The 17,451-nt window shown below is 43.6% G+C and overlaps 1 protein-coding gene across 2 annotated transcripts in view; it reads left to right on the top strand.

Moving 5' to 3' along the window:
* Nucleotides 1-17,451, top strand: part of spock1 (SPARC (osteonectin), cwcv and kazal like domains proteoglycan 1) — a 605,301-nt gene that overhangs the window by 104,811 nt on the left and 483,039 nt on the right. The gene's annotated exons all lie outside the window — the stretch shown is intronic.

The raw sequence follows: 17,451 nt of genomic DNA, 5'->3' as shown, positions 1-17,451 counted from the left end.
ATAAGTAAAATGTATTATTATTATTATTTGACAGGGTGAAGATCAGAGTTTTAAATTCTTAAGTTTGAATCGCAATCTGATTATTTAGGTAGTTACCTACCAGGTAATGCGTGTGGTTGGTCAGCCAGTTGGCAAACATCCACCAAGTCCTCTCAGTTGCAAGAAGCAGCTCATAGATATGTGATACAATATCTGCCAAATAATACAAAGAGTACGTAACACGTCTTTTGCCCTTACTTTGGGGCTCGTCGTGGTTCAACATCAGAGCCTTCGCTTCAGGCACTGATAGCCGAGGTTCGATGCCCATATTTCTGTTAGTGTTAAAGAAGCTCCCATATTGTTTCATGAATAATTCATTAGCTGAAAGTCCCCAGGATCAGTGTGCCAGAGGAAGGATGTGCAGCATTGTTCATTATGACACTCAGTTTTGGTTTCATTCTCTCCTCCTTTACTGCATCCTGTACCTGAGCCTGCCCGTTGAATTAGCCGTTGATTCGGTGGTCCTGTCTTTTGGTGATGTTACCAGCCCAGGAGTCTTATCGGACAGACAGACAGCTCAGATGATTATTCATTCGAGCTTCATTACTGAGCTTGAACCAGCATCTTTATGTTCTGCAAAGGAGCAAAAAGGTGGCGTAGATGACTCAAAGCTGTAATTGCTTTCAAAGGGACTAAATTAGGGGTCTGGATATTTCTATGAATTAGAGATTTCAGTTTTGGATTTTTTAAATAAATTTTCAAGTCTTAAAGAAAACTTTGTCATTAGGGTTTATTTGAGTGTAGCTTGTTGAGCAAAAATGCCACATTTATCCATTTTAAAATGAAATCTATAGCACCATAAAGTTTATGGTGTCTGAATACTTTCTGAATCCATTGTACAACAATTATAATATGTCTGGAGGCCATAACTTAATAACTGAAAAAAATCATATAGGGAGATTCTCTGATATCTAGAACCTTCCAAATGGTCACCTGACTCTCAAACAAAGTTTTATGAGAAGAAGAGAATTTACTTGTAAATCCTAACACTCCAGTCCAGGACCCTTGTTAAGCAGGCCACACAGCTTAACAGCAATATCCATCTGATGTCCCAAAAGTCAATGAGCCCAAGGATGATTAATGACAGTGTGTCAGCTGATGGGCTGTCAGGAGCATGGCTTCCATGACCGGTTAGAGATGGCTCATGAAAACCAAATTGTAGGTCACTGCCCTTTGGAGAGGCTGTTCAAATGCTGCTGCTGTCAGTGAATACATGTGGGCAATGTGACCCAGCTAATATTTTTATGTTTGTTCTCTATGAATGGGCAGATTTTTCTTTTCTCCTAGCTGAAGTCCACAATCTACAATGGCCGTGGGAGCTTCTAAAGTCGGCAGGGGGAGTTGTTCTCGTATTAAATTTAGAAAACCTCAATACCTGCTCTCTGGGAGTTGGAGTAAGACATGGAGTGCTGTATTTGGTGTGTCCACACTTCCCACTCCAGATGTGAGTGTCTCAAGAAGGTTGGAGCAACGTAATAGCGGCCTTTAATTGGCACAGATTGCTTTCACTGTGACATTAATTGCTAATATGTATGTTGACAGCTGCTTTCTGCACGGTTAGTGATGAAATGGAGCGGCCAGATGAGTGTGCCATTTGCTTGTCAACTGCAGATTCGCATTTACAGCTGGACATTCAGTTACTATGTGTTATAGAAAAGGATGGCTGTTGATGTTTCCTATGCCGGAAAGTGAACAATTATGCTTTTGAATAACAAGGATTGAATTCTTAGATGCCTGCTATCTCTGTTTTGTGTGATGAGAAGTTTTGATGATACATTTAGGCCAAAATGTCATAGCTAGAGGAGCTGCTAGAGAGTTCACGGATGGTGACAAAAATGTGGAGGAAAAGTCCAGCAAAGAATCCTAGGCTTGACCATAATGGTGGCAACTGAAATTAAATGACTTGTCCACTTGTCCAGTCAGGGGGTGACTTGCTTTTTTGCATTTGCTAAAAGAATTTTGAGTGCATTATAGAATGGCCTGCACTTTGAGAAACTTTGAGATGTGCACTAATTAAGGAACAGCAAATGCTCACAAACACAGTCCAGTACCAGAATGCAGATGATGGTGATGAACGAAATGAAATCCCCAGTGAACTGCTTCCTGAAAGAAATGTACAGTTTGTCCTACCACGATGTGATTGTTTGGTGATAATTTACCAATAAGGGGAGCGAGCTCCATAAACCACACAAACAGGGGCTCTGGTATCTCTGCAGCCCGGAGTCTCCACCCTGGAGCTCCAAGTAGGTGGAGTTAACTTACATGACAGTACTAACTAAGCATTCTATTGGCGCTTTCCCACTGCATAGTACGGCACAGCACGGTTCAGTACAGCTCACCTTGGTTTGGCTCGGTTTGCGTTTCGACTGCAGTTTAGTACAGCTTTAGAGTGGGCGGGATTATTCACGTGTCGTTATAGTTGCCCCGCCTCTACTGCCGTGACATCATCGTAAACGCGCCACAAGCGACCTCCTGAAAAACGTTTTCATTCCGCGTCGCCCCATCCTGCTCTCGCTGGATCCACTCCTCGGCTACCAACGAGTGGAACGTCTGTACTTCCTCAATAGACCACGAAACAGCCATTTTGGGTTAAAACAAAATGGTGCGTTCGAACCTTCGCTGGCTGTGCTTAAAATCTAGCGGGTCTGTTGTGTCTCGTGTCGCAAGTTCAGTGACGCAGTAGTGACGATTTTCTCCGGCCAATCAGTGACCAGCAGAGTTTACACGTCACGTTTTGGTAACGGTTCGGCGTGCTTGGAACTGCGGCTGAGGTGATACTAAAAAAATGACCAGGTACTGTTCCCAGTGGAAAACCCCCCAAAAGTGAGCTGAACTGAACCGTGTCGTGCCGTACTATGCAGTGGAAAAGCGCCATTTGAGTAAGATAACCCTCCTCGAACCCTAATCTTAGGACACCATCCAAATAGTTCTCACCCATTAGGAAGCTACTGTATGTTTTACATTATTTAGAACTGTTTTTACAACAGTATTTTGACGGAGCACTGAGTTATAGTTTCTTTTGATTTTACATTTTTTTAAACTTTCTTTCCTTCTTTACTATGTCATTCTTGTTAAGAAAGTATTTTCGATTTTATTTTCATTAGTTTTTGCATTTGTGATGTTCTTTGTTTGACGTATGCTGAGCATAAGGGATGGGGCCCATCACCTTGAAGCTGTGGGCCCGTCGACAACCATATGTAAGGGACTAGTGTACGGACTCGCATGACATTGTATTGATCTTAAAGTAAAAGCACCAGCAGATGGGTGTACTGACAACACAGCAGAGGTTTAAAATGAGTAAGTGCGGGCGTTGTTAAAGATGAATAGACTCTTGCCTAACAATGACATTTTGCTGCTTTTGAAAAGTTTGTGGATTCCTCCTCTCCAGAGCTAGAGGTGTCCAAATCAAGATGTACTCAGCTTAATCCCTGTCTGCAAAAGTTAATACCGAAATATGGTTGGGTGCTGCTCTGAGACTTTTGTACAAGAAATTGCACACAATTTGGTGGTATGCATTCCACAATTTTATTTGTAGTGTATCTTCTAACCATTTGTTTTTCCTCATTTTCTTTTTTAAATGTTTTATAACAAAGCTCTGTCTGGCAATTGAATTCCATCCATCCATTTTCTAAATCGGGCGACACGATGGCTCAGTTGTAGCACTGCTGCCTCGCAGTTAGGAGACCCGGGTTCGCTCCCTGGGTCCTCCCTGAGTGGAGTTTTCATGTCCTCCCCGTGTCTGCGTGGGTTTCCTCCCACAGTCCAAAGACATGCAGGTTAGGTGCATTGGCGATCCTAAATTGTCTCTAGTGAGTGCTTGGTACAATACAATGCAGTTTATTTTTGTATAGCCCAAAATCACACAGGAAGTGCCGCAATGGGCTTTAACAGGCCCTGCCTTTTGACAGCCCCCCAGCCTTGACTCTCTGAGAAGACAAGGAAAAACTCCCAATAAAAACCTTGTAGGGAAAAATGGAAGAAACCTCGGGAAAGGCAGTTAAAAGAGAGACCCCTTTCCAGGTAGGTTGGGCGTGCAGTGGGTGTCAAAAGTAGGGGGTCAATACAATACAATACACAGAACAGAACAAATCCTTAATACAGCATAATAATAAAAATTTTAGAAGTACGGTTTAACAGTAGATGATATGACATAATTAGGTTTGGATATTTTTAGAGTCCTGGAGACCTCATCCATCTAGCTGCCTCCCCATTTGGCCATGCCACGGCTGAAAGCGTTGCTCGATGAAAGGACCCCTCTTTCCCATGATTCCTGTGATCCTCCATCAGGGATGACTTTGCCATAGGCAGGCAAACAACTTGGCAGGTGGGCCGTGGCACCAATTGCCACATTTGGGTACCGAGAAAAGAAACAGAATAGGTGAGGGTTAGTATTCAAATATAATTATCATGTTACTTATGTTTTAGTGCTAATGAATAACAACAGAGATACAGTCTGTACAGCTAATCAGCAGCTCTAGTCAGGGTGTGCTAAACTGAAGTAGTGAGTCTTCAGCTGGGATTTAAAAGCTGAGACTGAAGGGGCATCTTTTATAGTAGCAGGCAGACCACTTTATAGTTTAGAGGCCCTGTAACTAAAAGCTCGACCTCCCACTGTTATTTTATTAATCCTTGGAATCCTAAGCAGACCGGCATCTTGAGATCTTAATGTGCGCTCAGGTTTGTAAGTCATGATAAGTTCAGACAAGTAAGCCGGACCTTGGCCATTTAATGCTTTATATGTTAAAAGGAGGATTTGGAAATCTGCCCTGAACTTAACTGGGAGCCAGTGTAAGGATTTAAGAACTGGGGTTATGTGTTCATATTTTCTTGTTCTTGTAATAATTCTTGCAGCCGCATTTTGGATTAACTGGAGGCTGTATAGAGAACAGTTTGAACAGCCAGTGAACACCGCATTGCAGTAGTCAATCCTACTAGAGATAAATGCATGAATTAATTTCTCACAATCCTATTTATTTATTTTGGTGTGTATGTGTGTGTGCCCTGCCAGGGATTTGTTCCTGCCTTGCGCCCTGTGCTGTCGGGGATTGGCTCCAGCAGACCCCCATGACCTTGTGTTAGGATATAGCGGGTTGGACGATGACTGACTGACATTTTCTAAATCTGGTTATCCAGAGCAGAGTCACAGGAAAACTGGAGCCTTTCCCAGCAAGCATTGGGCTCAAGACAGGAACAATCTACAGGTAACATTTGGTATAACAATGGAGTGGTAAAATCACAATGCACAAGATTGAAATTATGTCATATCGGTGTTTCATATTTAATTTAACCCTAATTAGGTTTTTGAATATAAGAATTCTCTTTGTTATGCTGGTTTTTGCTTTTGACACTTTTACAAGATTTGTGTATATTTATTTTTATTGTTGGCATTTTGTTTAATGGAGCTCATGGCAATTTGTTTATGGGCTTCTTTGGTAATGACATGGCAGCACACAGCCAGTGAGGTGACAGGATGAAAGGTCATCTTTTAGGTCAGGTCTCTGTCCGAGATTGCGGATGACAACCTTTAATTCTTGCTCTGTGTTTTCGTAAGTTTTCTTTGTATGTTAGTAATAAAGCTTTGGCTTTCTGTTTTGACTCTGATTTTTGATACTCATCTCACGGATGTGCCATTTGTATTTGTGACCTCTGCCTGCCTCCCAGTCCCATCGTCTTCTCGTGTTATGGCTCCCTTACTTGGCACAAGATTCTGTTGATATGCTTACGCTGTATGTAATGGGGGAAATTACCAAGAAGTATTTGACTTACCCTAAATTTTTAAACATTACCGAGGAGATTTGTCACAGAGCAATTTATTCAGCACGCTGAGATTTTAATTACAAAGCTGTTTGCAGAGACTCGGTTTACAGAATTCCTAAATGGTGAGTTCTGGGCTTAAACGTCTGCTGTTTTATTCGCGTTTTAACCTGGCAACATTGCACATCTGCCTTTTCTTCAGGGTCACCTTATCCACAGTGAAGTGTTTCAATAACTAAACATTAAGCCAAGAGTGCATTAATGCCGTTATTTTAGTAGCCCTTGTTATCTGTATAGAGTGGTAAGCTAGTCTATGGAAGAGTAATACTAGCATTTTTATGGTCGTGTTTATTTTATATTATTAATTTGGTTTTATTTGTTTTGGGTTTTCTGCATGTTTTAGCTATGCACTTATAGGTGCCAAGTTTTATGTGTTTGATAAATACAGCCTCGGCTTTGCTTTGGGCTTATTGAGTAACTGTGCTAACCTGTGGCATTATTTTATGAAAACCCAAAGCAGCCCTGCCAAGTATAGCTTTGGTAAAATCTTCTGTATTGTCCTTGACCGTTTTATCACAGCCATGTGGTGCTCAGATTCACACTGATATAAAATTCTAATTTATTTATTTAACTTGGGGAATGCACCCAGATACAAATGACACCATAGTTAAATTAATTCCAAAATACAGTGGAGTCTCGCTTATCTGACATAAATGGGCCGGCAGAACGTCGGATAAGTGAAAATGTTGGATAATGGGAGGTGTTAAGAAAAAGCCTATTAAACGTCAAACTATGTTAAAATTTTACACATTACGAACCTAATGCAGTTGCTCGGTTCACGAACGTCTCGGAAAACGTACAAATCGGGTTATGACCAAAAAGTTCGTCAAACTTTTGCCTCTGTTAACGACCACACACTTGGTATAGGAACAAGCCAGTTTCCCTTCCAGTTTGTGTGTCGATGATTTCCGCACGTGTTCAGTCTCTCCCTGTGCATTCCCTGTGCAGCAAGAGAGAGCACGAGAGAGAAACGCAGACAGACACACGTCACGTGTGCGAGAGAGAGAGAGAGAGACACACACGCACACACACGCAGACACAGAGACGTGAGAGAGACGCACACGCAGACACACACAAACACACGAGAGAGAGACACACGCATGCAGGCAAGCACGCACGCACACACAAACGTGCGCGGGAGACACCCACACACACGCACACAGACACGCACGCACGCATGCACGCACACACACGCGAGAGAGACGCACATGCAGACACACACACGCGAGCGAGAGAGATGCATGCACGCACGCACGCACGCACGCACGCACAAACACACACACGGCACGCGCGCGAGAGAGACACACACACACACGCACGCACACACACACACGCACACAGACACGCACGCACGCACGCACACACACGCGAGAGAGACGCACATGCAGACACACACACGCGAGCGAGAGAGACACACATGCAGAAACTCCAGAGAGGGCTGGCCACATAATCCACTGTAATCATGTTTTACAACAAAACAACAGAAAATTTTAACTGAAAAAATGAAGTTAGCAACAAAAAATAGATTACGCTTACGCTCGCACCTTGCAGTTCTTGTTGCCGATTGATGCATTTTTTTGTTTTTTTTGTTTTTTTTGCTGTGGGACGTCGGAAAATACAGTATGTTGGATAAGCGAATGTCGGATAAGCGAGACTCTAGATAGATAGATAGATAGATAGATAGATAGATAGATAGATAGATAGATAGATAGATACTTTATTAATCCCAAGGGGAAATTCACATAATCCAGCAGCAGTATACTGATACAAAGAAAAAATATTAAATTAAATAGTAATAAAAATGAGAAAATGAAAAAGCAGACAATAACTTTGAGTAATGTTAGCATTTACTCCCCCAGGTGGAATTGAAGAGTCGCATAGTGTGGGGGAGGAACGATCTCCTCAGTCTTTCACCGGAGCAGGATGGTGACAAAAGTCACTGTAAATGCATTAAATAAACGCTAAATGCATAAACATCACATTTGCAAAAACCCACCCAAATAAACCCCAATGGCAATAACTGACTTAATTTAAAAACAGATACAAAAAAGCCCACAAGACGATGTGCACTAATTGAGGAACAGCAAATGCTCACAAACACAGTCCAGTACCAGAATGCAGATGATGGTGATGAACGAAATGAAATCCCCAGTGAACTGCTTCCTGAAAGAAATGTACAGTTTGTCCTACCACGATGTGCTTGTTTGGTGATAATTTACCAATAAGGGGAGGGAGCTCCATAAAGCACACAAACAGGGGCTCTGGTATCTCTGCAGCCCGGAGTCTCCACCCTGGAGCTCCAAGTAGGTGGAGTTAACTTGCATGACAGTACTAAGCATTCTATGAGTAAGATAACCCTCCCCCAACCCTAATCTTAACCATGGTGTAACCAAGCAGAGCTCTGGAGGTCTGCAGGTGGATTCTTTTGGTGCCCTTTGGAGTCGAGTCCACCTACTTGCAGCTCCACGGTGGTGGCTGCGGCTGGCAGGTATATATTCTTGTGCACAGGACACTGAATACAAATCTAGGAAAAACTGTAATCCTTAAGGGTATGGGAAATTGCAATATGAATAAAACGTTTTTCTGTAGAAGTGAAGGTGAAGGACATGCATAGAATGCAATCTCCATTCCTTTCTGGCTTCTTCCTTTTAAACCCAGTGTCTCATCTTCTTTCTCCCAGCAGTCCCAGAGTGTACAACTTAAGCTGCCTAGTTGTACACTATTTCCAAGGCTGCTGGGAAGTAAAATCCTGTCATGTAGCATCGCTACACTCTTAACCTGAAATTGACTTCCACCCCCTGAGCTCTGTGGTAAGCATGTGAGGAGATACTCCCTCTGAGTTCTGTTTGGAATCAGTTGCTGGAGCGAATGTTTGTCCAGAGGCTCTGCTGGTGATATTCTGGTGTGATTGTGGATTTGTTACCAAGCATCTTCTGCAGATTCAGGGATGCAGCCTATGCCAAAAGATTTTGGGGATGGGCAAAACAACTGATTCCAAAGTTAGCTACTGAAATTCATGTCTTTGAAGTACCGTAGTGTGACTTATAATGATGAAAGGTCCATGAAAGATCTAGAGGGGTATGGTTTGCATACAGTTACCACTTCATCGTCACATAGATGTAATAACAATAAATTTGGCAACATTATCTGAACTTTCACTCCATTGGTGCTAACCAATCACCCAAATGAAAGCCTCAATGAGTTAAAAGGTATCTGTGATGCATGTCGATGTTTAAATTGGACTGCTTTACAGTAAAACCATAAACTTAATAAAGAGCCTTGGAATTCTGTTCAGCACCGCCATAAGTAACTAGTTTCATATGGGTCTGTCCATACGGGTCTGTCAGTTATACCAAGCTCACGAGTTTAAACCCGATTTGCAATTGCCGACTAATTTTCTGAGTCGGCCTGAATTTAAGCTTCATTGGCCACCATTTCCCATGCAGTATGAGTTGTGGTGGACGGCTGGGGCTCTTGCCCCATGGAAGGACTGGGAGAGAGAGACAATACTTCCCCCAAGACATGAGAGGGCAACCCATCAGTTTGCATTGGGGGAATGGGATTGGAAGTTGGAAGTTCAACCCTGCTGGGGCCCGTGGTCACCACCAGGGGTCACCTGGACAATTGCAGAGCCCCGGAGAGCAGCACTTCCATCACACTCAGATGTACTGCCAGAAGAAGATCTGGGGTCACCTGGAGCACCTCCGGGTACCCATGCGGCACTTCCACCACAGCCGGGAGTGCTGCCGGAAGCTAATGGAAGCGCTCAGAGAGTGCACTATAAAAGGGGCCGCCTCACTCCATGCAAGGAGCCAGAGTCGAGATACGGAGGACAGAGCTTGTGTGGAGGAGTGAAGGTGGCAGAAGAAAAGAGGTAGAGAAAAGGAAGAAAGAGAAAGAAGAGAGATAAAGGGACTGAGCAATAGCAGTTATTAGTGATCTGTACACTGTGTGCTGTAAGGGGCAGCAGAAGAAAAATAAAGTGTGTGCTTTTGGACTTGTGTGTCTCTTTGCCCGTCTGTGTCGAGTCTCACGAGCTGATTTTCTGGTGTCGCTATAAAAGTTTGTTGTGCATTAATCGCAGCATATTTTACATCAGATATTTCCATTGTTGTGCTCATTTTCACATTTTTGTTTTCAAAAATCTAAATATCATATTGCAGCATGCTTATATCTAAATCGCCAATAATAAAAGCATCTTAGGAAACCGTTACTAGAAGAACCCAAATTAAACACACACAATGGTAAATTAGGTAGACTACATCCCTCTAACTCTAATTAAAACTTATGGAACATGACCTGGACACAGACAGGCAAACACGTCAATGTCACCCACAACACGTTTACAGTATTTGCATCCATTATTTACAAGTTAAAGTGCACCTCAAAACCCCCAAAGTCCTGGCCACAACAAAACGCCTTCACTTCTCTTCAGGCCTCCTCTTTGCCTCCTCCACCAAGCTCTGTCCTTCTCCTCCCGACTCCAGGCATCGAATGAAGAGAGGCGGCCCCTTTTATAAGCACCCGGATGTGCTCCAGGTGCGTTCTGGCCATCTCCCACCGACACGCCCCAGTGTGGCAGAAGTGCCGGCTGCATCCCCAAAAGCACTCTGGGTGTCCCTGTTCGTCTTCCCCCCAGCACTTCCTGGTGTGGTGGAATTGCTGAGGTCCAGGGCTCTCCAGGCATCGGGGCGACCCCTGGCAGTGACCACTGGCCCCTACAGGGTTGAGCTTCAAAGCCCTGTACCCGTGGCCACCAAAGGCACCAGGGTGGTCGCCCCCACATGGTCTGAGGGAGGCGTAAACCCTCCTCCAGTTCTCCAACGTGTCCTGGTTGGGTCGTCCCCCCAGTCATCTGCGACACAGTGTATTATCCACACCTCCACCATGCTTGTGACCAGTTATCATTACTTTTTATACATTTAGAGTGTTGATATTTTGAGGAGCCAATGGCCATCATTTTTTTAAATAGGTAAATCTGTCCTTCTTGGCCACGTACACGTATTGTCTGAACGTCCTCAATGTGGCATGTCATTCAGACCGAACGTGGTCGTACAGTTTGAGTACCCGCACGACTGGTGATTCCACTGTGCAGTGTGCGTAGCCACAGGACCTCGATTTCTAAAAATTGTCAATTAAAGAAACAGTCTACCAATGAAAGTGCTCTGAGCCTGTTGTGCTCCACCCAGTGTCACAAAAAGACTCCAGACAGTCAAAAGGTTTGGGGCAGCCACCCGTATATTATGATCCTAGCTGCAAAAGGTTGAAAATGATTGAGTAGTTTACGAGACTGAGTCCAAAACAGAACTGAATACGTGGAGGAAACGATGTCATCTGTGCCGGGACCAGACATTACATCATCAGAGCTGCCAGAGCCGGAAGTGACGTCATCAGAGGCCCCAGGACCTGGTGGGATTTCCTGGGAATGGTCTGCAAGGAACTGAGAGAGACAGTCGGCACACTCCGCCACCCCCTGGTCTGATGTAGTATTGCACTTACCCAAGACCTTTAGCTGCCTCCTAATCGCACATGTGTGACACTAGACTCGTTGGAGTTGAACCCTCATCTTGTAATTTTTTGTATTAACCCCAGATGACAATGCTGTTATATTACTATGCCATTTTTGGCTCTTGTTAATGCTTCCTCTCACTCTTGAAGATCTCCTCCATCTTAGGCCACTTACTCAATTCCAAGTCCTGCCATCTTCCCCATCTGCAATATAAAATTGATGCTATCACACTGTACTGTGTATGCCAGAGTGCTTAAGTGATCCGGAGAGGCAGGACACCATCTACAAGGCTGAGGATCTTATGGGGAATATGGGAGAAAGAAAACTCTAATGTTCGTCTGAAGCGGCCCTTCAGGTTTTCTGAAGTGCTCTCATGCTGCTCTCACGCTGTTTTGTAGCCAGGCACTCGGATGATGCAGCTCATGCTGGTGACGGATTCGGCCCTGCTAGCATCATTGTGCAAGGTGACATGTCAGGTGAAGTCTTGCTAGGGTTTATCCCAAGAGATGCTTGTTGTGTTAAATCCCTGCGTAATCCTAATATTGAGAGGAACTGGAGCCTTTTGGGTGCTCAGTCACCATGGCCTGTTTCCCTTATCAATTACAGACATGAGACTACAGCTCGATGTAAAGTGAAGACCCACAACGCTGAGAGACTTTGGGGACCAAGTGCCACTCTGCTGCTTCAAGCGAACAGCTTGGACCTGTTGGCTTCATTCTTTACAGATAAATCAAAAGGGCTTTTTCATTATTTATTGTAATTTATACCCAGAATTTAATTAACTGCACACAGCTAATCACAGACACACATGCGTGCGCGCACGCACATGCACACACACGCCACAGCGTTATTATATTAACCCTTAGGGGAATATTGAATTAAAAAGAATTGGAATTAGAGCAGCTGCTATGGAAACAATAGGAAGCCCTGTCATTATCTTCAGAGCCGCTTTACTGTTTTTAATTAAACACGTGAATACGTGGCGAGCTTATTTATTTCAGCATATTCAAGATATGACAACACAATGCAGTCCTTGAATTCAATTTGAGTTTCAAATTTATTTCATAAACTCCCTTTCCATTCATTCTATTTTTTTAAATTCATTGTTCCCTCGGCATTCAGTTCACCAGGATATGGCTCAGATACTGACTGGTGGTTCTGCCAATAGTGTCTTCCACTGTTGGATGTTGTGCCATGTTAACCCGTCAAATGATTTCATTTTATTTATTTATTAATTTTTTATCAATTTTAATTTAACAAGGTCAAAAGGGAACCAATATATCAAAATGAGATGCAATTTAGATAGATAGATAGATAGATAGATAGATAGATAGATAGATAGATAGATAGATGAATAGATGTGAATGACACTATATAATAGATAGAAATGGCACTATATAATAAATAATAATATATAATAATAGATGTGAAAGGCACTATATAATTGATAGATACATCACTAGATAAATGTGAAAGGCACTATATAATAAATAGACGTAGCACTATATAATAGATAGATAATAATAATATATAAAATAGATAGATTGATAGATGTGAAAGGCACTATATGATAGATAGATATGGCACTATAAATAGATAGATATGGCACTATATAATAGATAGATAATAATAATATATAATAATAGGAAGGCACTATATGATTGATAGATAGATAGATGTGAAAGGCACTATATAATAGATAGATGAAACCTTATATAATATATAGATAGATAGATAAAACTTTTTTTGTCTTAAAAGAAGTATTTCACTTTTAACAGAAGCTCAATAAATATTATAAGGAAACAATAACAACCCCTCTCAATACATATGAAGAATTACAAAAAGAAAAAACTTCTGCCTTGGTTAAAGATAAGAGAGCAGTGACAGAGAGGTGTATTAAAGGCACGCTACTATAGATATGAAGTCACATTTCTTGTCACACTTCTGCTGTCTAATTCGTTGGCAGTAAGTCCTCTATGCTAGTGTGTCATTGAGAGCATGTCCAGCATTTTTGATAATGACGATGGGTTTTGCTTTCATTCTCTACTCCACTACTACCTGCAGGGGGTTGAGAGCGCATCCCATAACTTAGTCTGACTTCTTAATTAGCTTGTTGATTTGGTGGACCTTTCCTGAAGGGAAATTATGGGTTCAAGTACAACACAGCATGGAAAATCACACTGGTGCTCTCAAAATTATAGAAGATGTTGTGGCAGTAGGGGGCGCTAGTGCTCCCTTGAACCCTCAGGGATGACTCCAAACACCAAGTAAAAGTCCAAGACTCTTTATTCTCACTCAAAGTGCACCAAGCACCTTCCACACTACTCATACGTTATTAAATCACTATTAATAAACGCAATAACTAAACACTCCTCCTCGCCCAGACACTTTGCTCCTCTACCTCCCAGCTCAGCTCAGTGTCTGGACTGAGGCACCGTCCTTTTATAGCCCCTGAGGTGTTCCTGTCCCAGCAGTCCACAGTTCCTTATTCCTTCCGGGTCAGGGCAATCAGTCTTTTATTTCACCCGGGAGCACGCCATTTCTTCCCGTCACGTGACCGTGACGTACTCCCGGGTCATAAGGCACAACAGAGCCCATAAGTCCCCCCTACAGCGACTCCTGGTGGTCCCCAAGGTATCCAGCAGGGCTGTGTATAAACACTATAGAGTCCATAAGACCCTGCTGGACCTCGGGGCACGATCCTGCTGTCGGGAGAGCTCCTCCTGGCGGCCTGGGGGTGCGGACCGGCCTGGGAAGCCGGCAGTCCTCCACAATGTAAAGGATGCCACTGTTCACATTAAAGGAGTGCAGTTGCCTAAGGAAAAAAAAATCAGCTCTGCTCTTTCTCAAACAGCATCTCTCTGTTATGAAACCAGTCCAGCCTGTCACTGATGCAGACCCCCAAGTACTTGTAGCAGCCCACCACCTTCACATCCTCTCCCTTAATACAGACTGGACACAGAGGTCTTTAGTGTGATGAAAGTCAATAAGCAGTTCCTTAGTTTTCCTAACATTAAGTAGCAGACAGTTCTCAAAGTTCTCCACCTGACCCCTCTCCTCTGTCGCATCCCCCTTGTCAATACACTCCATTATGGCAGAATCATCAGAGAATTTCTGCATAACATGACCTGGTGTTTTATTTACAATCTGAGGTGTACACAAATGAAGAGAAAAGGAGACAAGCCTATTCCTTGTCGGGCGCCAGTGTTGCTCACATCCACATCAGAGGCACAGTCCTTGGACCTCCCAAACGTAGGTCTGCTTGACACATAGTTCATTATCTAGGACACCATAGACTCATACACTTGCAAATCCCTTGACAAGGATGGCTGGGTGGAATTGAAAGTACTGGAGAAATACAAATCATAATCCTCACAGTGCTTCCAGCTTTGTCCAGATGGGAATAGGTATTGCAGAGCAGACAGATAATTGCATCTTCCACTCATATTGTTGTCCAATAGGCACATTACAGTGTTTCCAGGTGGTCTAGCACAAGAGGACACTTCTAGTCAAAGACCAGCCTCTAAAAAGTCTTCACAAGGTGAGAAGTAAGGTCCATTGGTTTGAAATTGTTAGGTGAAGAGTTGCTTGCCTTGTTTGAAACAAGAACAACGCAGGACATTCTATAGCAGTGGCACATTCTGGAGCCTTATTGACGGAATGATCAGGTGATAGAAGATGCCATAAAGGTGCTCAGAAGACACACAGAACTTGAGAACTGATTCCATCTGCATGCAGCTGTCTCCTTATTTGGTCATCAGTAAAGGACAGTCCATAATAATGGTCGGTGGTGGGCTCATCACTAGCCATACTAGTTGAAGTGCTAGAGAGATTACCGCACCCACCACATGACAAGTCAACTCTGGATCCCAGATTAGGACCCGAGTGCAGCCATGCAACAGGTGACACCACAGCACCACACTAGTTCAGAATGAATGGAACAGCGTGAGGTTTTTAATGGTGGCTGGAGTGCCAATTCTGCCACCAAACCCCAGATTTTTCCCTCCAGGTTGGAGAGCCTACATGCAGGGCTGGATACAGATTAATGTCATATGCAGGTTAAGGGCCTTGCTCAAGGGCCCAATGAAGTAGTGGCACTTTTGGATTTGAACCGGCAACCTTGCGATTACCAGTGCAGAGCCCTCCCTCAGAGCCACCACTCCTACCTTATTGAAGTGGTAGCAGTTGTCCATTCACTACAGAGACTGCAGACCCACCATTTAATCCCACCTTGCTGCCACACTGTATATGAGAGGCAGAGAGCGTAGTAGGTAAGCTCCATCAATGGCAGGTCAAAAGTACACTTTTAAAAATGTTGGTGTTTAGTTGGAGGAATCAAGTAAATACCACTGGCGAGCTTTGTTGGGCTGAATGGCCTGTTCTTGTCTAGAGTATACTAATGTTCATTTACATTTACATTTTCTTATAGAACCCTTGCTTGACAAAGAACCATTTTATTTCTGGCAAGGGTTCTTTGCCCGTGAAGCTTTGAAAAGGTTCCTAATACGTAGACAAATCTGAAATCTGCTATATATAGTAGAACAGCTGGCAGGATGGATGCCACCCTAATGTATTCTTTTATTGTATATTAGAGCCCTTTTAAAAATAAGACCCCATTGGTTATCTCGCAAATCTGTTTTCATTTGTTCATAGTTATTTAAGCAGCTTTCTACATATCTAATTAAATGAAGGTTCTTTCTTGAGTTGCTCATGTGAATGGTTCTATTGGGAGCTAGAAATGGTTTCTCCACTTTGTCACCTTTGTGTCTTGGCGTGTATTGCAGAGTGGGCCGTCTCTGAGAGTGAAGAGTCTGAGCAACAACACCCTTCATCAAGAACCATTTATGAACTTCATTGCCTGGCATTGCTTATGCCGTTTCTTACCAACTTCCACTCTACATCTTGACGCAGGTTTCTGTTCAGTGATGTCAGTGAGGTGAGCTGAAGTCTTGCAAACAATAGACAGCGGATGGATTTCTCTACATACTGAGGCATTGCAGTCTTGCAGGGACTGATGTGATTCTCGAATGAGAAAACACATTCTGGAGAGAACTCGGTAGAAAGTTTGCAGTAGACAGAGGCAAAATCTGCCACTGATGAGACTCCACCCACATGGGTTTTGTTTTTCATAAAACCCCGCCTCCAATTTCCACCAGTCTGTACACTTTAAAGGTTCGGGACTGCAGTGTTTTATTTTAACTCGTTCATTAGACAGATATGTGAAACAACTCTGGAACGACAGGGAGAGAGAAAAAGAAACTGAACAGCAGACTTGACCCTGAAAGAGCACAGAAAGGTAAAATTGCTGTTATTAATTCTGGAGTTCAGTGAAGCTTAATGATTAATTTGGATAATGTAATGAGCACAGTGACAGAAGAGACAGAGACACATACCCGCACACACACAAGTAGACCACTGCAGGTACTTGGCTCCATGTGTCTGACAAGTGCTTCTGTCTGCTCTCATATCTTACTGTCATTTTGATTTTTGCAACACTACATGACAGAATAACAGCTGTAAAAGATGCCCCAGACAGAGACAGACACCAAGACAGCCAGATGTCCACAACACACACATTTATTTCTCTTTTCTCTTCACAGCACTCACAGTGCACAAATCACCACAATAATTGCTCGGTCCCTATCTCTGTCCTTTCTCCACCGCCTCCACTCTTCTCCTGCAAGCTCCGTCCTCTTCCATCCACATGCGGCTCCCTGAGTGGAGTGAGGCGGCCTCCTTTATACTTCACCCAGAAGTGCTCCTGGTGCCCCCCAATTTAACATCTGGCAGCACTTCCGGGTGAGGCGGAAGTGCTGCGTGTGAATTCAGCTCCTCGTCTGGCAGCACTTCTGAGTGTGGTGGAAGTGATACATGCCAAGGCTCCAGAGCTGCCCAGGTGCCCCCTGGTGGTGGCCACATACCCCAACAGGCTTGGGCTTCAAAGCCCCATGCCCGTGGCCCAGATACAACCCAGGGTGGCTGTCCTTTCACGTCCCAGGATATGGCTTGCCCTTTTCTCAGTCCCCTGCACTTCCTGGCTTCCCGACAGGGCACGATCCCCTGCCATCCATCACACAGCAAATACAGTT

The sequence above is a fragment of the Polypterus senegalus genome, chromosome 13, assembly GCF_016835505.1.
Source record: "Polypterus senegalus isolate Bchr_013 chromosome 13, ASM1683550v1, whole genome shotgun sequence".
Lineage (NCBI taxonomy): Eukaryota > Metazoa > Chordata > Cladistia > Polypteriformes > Polypteridae > Polypterus > Polypterus senegalus.
This window is presented reverse-complemented; position numbering and strand designations above follow the sequence as displayed.